At 33.8% G+C, this 4216-nt stretch overlaps 1 long non-coding RNA gene across 2 annotated transcripts; it reads right to left on the reverse strand.

Moving 5' to 3' along the window:
- Window positions 1–1169: 1169 nt before the first annotated feature.
- LOC125233480 lies at window positions 1170–4216 on the reverse strand. Of its 2 annotated transcripts, none has more exons than XR_007177860.1 (5): window positions 3936–4216; window positions 3684–3828; window positions 3212–3469; window positions 2310–2508; window positions 1170–1631 (listed from the first exon to the last, which is right to left on the reverse strand). It is a non-coding gene; the product is annotated as an uncharacterized LOC125233480 (long non-coding RNA). The 2 variants fall into 2 exon arrangements; XR_007177859.1 differs by having other exon boundaries at window positions 3200–3469; window positions 3936–4215.

Below are 4216 nucleotides of genomic sequence, written 5' to 3' on the forward strand. Positions count from 1 at the left end.
AATTGGAATGGCAAATTTAGAAAAGTTATTCGTTCTCTAGCTAATAATTATTTCTGTTACGATAATCAAGAGATTATAGCAAAAATAAATAAAACCACAATTATATCGGTTATATTCATTTACTGGGAAAGTTGTAATAAAACAAATTAGTCGTTACTGAAAGCAATTACGCACAGATCGACTGTCTTGTGGTAATTTTGTGTCGAGGGTTCTTTAAAACGATATCATGGAAGATTATAAATACTTAGATACATCAAAATAATTTAATATTAAAACGTTGTACATGTTTTATGTTAAGGGAAACTTTTACTGTTTAGTGAATCAAGATTTTCCGTTCTGTTGGTTATAATATATCTGCCAGTCTCACTAAATTAAGTAGAAATGAGCAAGGAAATACTGCTAGTATTTTAGGTACTTTGCTCTGTGGGCCTCTGTAGGAATTGATTTCTAACTAGATTTGGCATGTAGTATGTATGTACTCGTATGTCATGTACAAGTTGCTAGTATTGGCATGTTCTTTTAAGAAACAGAATAAGCTAAATTAATGACAGTATGCGATACACAGACTTGATTAAGTACATTTTGTCAAAATCTATTCTTCATGTGTCAGTGTCGCATATCATGGTAAGAAATGTCACTTTGACAGCAAGAACACCATCATGTTCACTCTTACCTCACTATCTTCTCGCCCCTTTTCCGTGTTATCAATGATTAGTGATAAGTTGTTATCAGCTACAGAAAAACTAGGAAATAAAATGATGATTGAACTAGAGAAGCGTTAAGCTGTGAAATATCTATTTTAGCTGTGATTATACTGACAAATAGAGGTTGTTTAATTTTAAGTAGTCAATAGGGAGACTCATTGATCTGATTTTGATTTATTTTAAATAAAATTAACAATAGAATAAGTAATGGTATTCATAATCATAGGGAAACTAGTAGCAATTAGCACGTCTCATACTTACTAACAACTAAGGATTAGTTGTCTTCCACTGAAGTGTGAACAAATTATAATTACTTGAAAGAGACAAACATTCAAGTAGCTTATTGACAAGAATGTCAAGAACATACAATCTAGAATTTAAGCATAGTTCTTAAATACTCAAGTAAGGAGTTAGGCACACCATTCATTAACCTCAGGCAAGCTTATAGCTAGGAACATTTTTATTGACAGTCAGTCTGAGTCATTATATAAGATAGTATTCAGAGCTGTGTTAACATGAAATGATTCCCATCAGTGAACAGATTGCAGTAGCTATTGCATTTAATAATTAGGGATATGGTGAATCACACACTAGCAAAATTATGAAGGAAGGTGGTAAATGAAACACCCACAAAATGCTTTATTAGTAATATTGGAAAGGTGCACAAAAAAAAAAAAAACCCAGAGCATTCATGTTCATGTTGTTTCCAATAGACGGAAAAGCGCCACTCCATGCAGGAAAAATAGAATAGAGAAGTAACTTTTTCAGGCAACAATGGAAAAAAAAGATATTATGTTCCTCTTCTCGATGACTTTTGAAAAGTATTTTGATGTGAGACACGTTGAGTGATGATCATATTTGGTGTAGTCAGTGTAGGCGTTGGAAGTGATTGTACATGGAGAAGAATTTTCACTCTTTCATTGAAACCTGGAACAAAAATGAAGGGTAAATACACATTTATATTGCTATTCCACTATTGGATGTGCAATCCTTTTTATACATACAGGACAACAAGTCATATAATGAATTGCATTGTTTGTCAGACATCTTCACGAAGTCGGCTTTTAATGATATTGTAATATTGTATTGTCATCCCATTTAATGAGTTTATAAAATTTCAGTTCTTTAGGTAGCATGTAGCTAGTAAATATATCAACTATGGAGTAGTCTACAATATGACCTAAGGTAACAATAGGAAAGCATAATTGCCAAGAGCAAGCTTTTTAAAATATTTATCAGTAGATTGTGCTTAGACTAATTCTAGTATACTATAAAATAGAGCAAGTGAGTTGATCATAGGTTTCCTGTATTTATGACTTTGTCAGCCTGTGTTTTGATTCTTTAGACCAGTTATCAGTGGATGGAGCAGGTTAGCATAGATTAAGTACTTATGAATGTAGATAAATAAGCTAGACTTAAGATTTTAGACTTAGTAGTAGTGTTTGTGCCAAATATAGTGCACAGTATAATAGTTTGGATGAACAAATGGAGTCAGTCTGTAGTAGACTTGCTATTATTACCTCTAGAATCAGGAATAAGAGCAATTAATATAATTTACCTTAGAGTAAACCAAAGAATAAAAAATAAATAAATAAAATATTTTACCATTGTCTATGTAGATCAGACATACAAGAGCTGAGCCAGGTCAGCCTGGGAGTCATTTTGTTGCAATTGAATGTGTTTCGAGCACACACATGTTGCTCAGTCAAAGGGGCATGCAGGGGCATGGAGTTCCAATTTGTACACAGCCGGGGAAGGGGCAGGACGTTGATCCTAGTATAATGGCAGCGATGCTCAGCATACTCTGGAAAAGTTAAGAAAATAATTATTAATTAAGTAGGAAATAAGTCCTAGTTATAAGCATAAGTTATAAGAATAAGATTGATTGGCAGAGATTTTATAACTAAATAGGTATTTGATCATTTTATTAATTAGGGTTTATTTAATTACGGGATGAATTTCAAATTTTATCATACTAATACATAATCGAAATAAAGTAAGTCAAACCAAAATGAAATAATTGATTTAACAACAACATAAAAGGTAAATAAATAAATAAAAATTGAAGGGGCATTTTTGTACAGGCCTACTTAATTACAAACTAAGCATGATTCTTATTATTGACATTCGGTAATGCTTACATTCTTCATTTATACAATTTTTGCTTAAAACCAACATTGCTTGATTATTCCAGTACTATTCCGTATTATTTCAGCGTTTGCCACGGCTCATGGAAGCATGAAATCCGCTTGACAGCTAATAATTCCAGGATTTGGCGTAAGCACTAATTTTCACTAGGTCTTATTGAAATTAGTCTGGTTTCCTCACGATGATTTCCTTCACTCAAAAGCAATTGGTAAATATCAGATGATAGTTCTAAAGTACTCATCGGTACTCAAACCCGTACTTTAAAATTCAAAGCATACAAATAATTATCACTAGGTTAGATTAGTTAACAGATTATAGGATCATTAGACATTAAAAGTGTAACTTACATATATTATTACATAGCAGTACAGGTGATGCAAGCCGTGATCGTCGGTGCCTTGTCTACTCATGGAAGCGGTCCGTCGAAAATGAGCTGCGAGTTCCCAGGTTTGAGCTGGTGGAGCGAGGTCACGAGGGTGGCTGAAGATAGGAAGGCGTGGCATGAGCTTGTGAAGGCCCTATGCATCTCTGGGGTGCCTTAGGACACCCACACATAACTGGTAAGGTAGTATAGTGGCACTGGGGCTTAACTCCAAGGGGCATCTAGCACCCAATACCTGAAACATGTCAATAGGCGGACATAAGAAATAGGGAGTTGTAGGCTTACTAATACTCTCCATCTCTAAGACCAGAATTAGAATGTTATTGTAGTGCGCTATAGGAATTAGACAATCTCTCTATTGGAAAACATTTTACCATTTTAGCAAGTCAAGGTTTAAACTAAACTATGAACTGCTTTGTGATGGACAAGTTAAATACATTATTACTTACGGCGAAAACTTGGCTAATTCCATTATGGTATCATCAAATCATCATGAAAGAAAACCACGTAGTTCCACTGGCGTCATGGGGTCATTTTATTATTGTAGCTAAAGGTTCGGTTTGTTTCATTATTGTTCATGATGTTTTCCATAATCTAAAACCAAACAAGCATTTATTTATTACATTCGTTATACACATTTTGTGTTGTATTTACCACATTACTAACAACATATATCATTACTTAGTTAATGTATTACTCACTTTTTTATGATTTATAACAAATACAAGCCAGCAGGTCGATAAATTACGTAATTTTCAGTTCCAAATAATGCGTGTACGTCTGAACGGCATCCATTTTTCTTTTATTTCTGTCTGACTGACAGTAATGACGTGGCAATGACGTCAGCATAGCAAATGTTGCCATAGAAAAATCAAAAGGGCTCTATAGATCATAAGACATTTGACGGACCGGATGCGACTAAAATTTATCCAGTATGAATGGGGCTCTGCAGACTATGTGGAACGAATTGTAGAATAATAAA

This window comes from Leguminivora glycinivorella, chromosome 14 (genome assembly GCF_023078275.1).
Source record: "Leguminivora glycinivorella isolate SPB_JAAS2020 chromosome 14, LegGlyc_1.1, whole genome shotgun sequence".
NCBI classification, from domain to species: domain Eukaryota; kingdom Metazoa; phylum Arthropoda; class Insecta; order Lepidoptera; family Tortricidae; genus Leguminivora; species Leguminivora glycinivorella.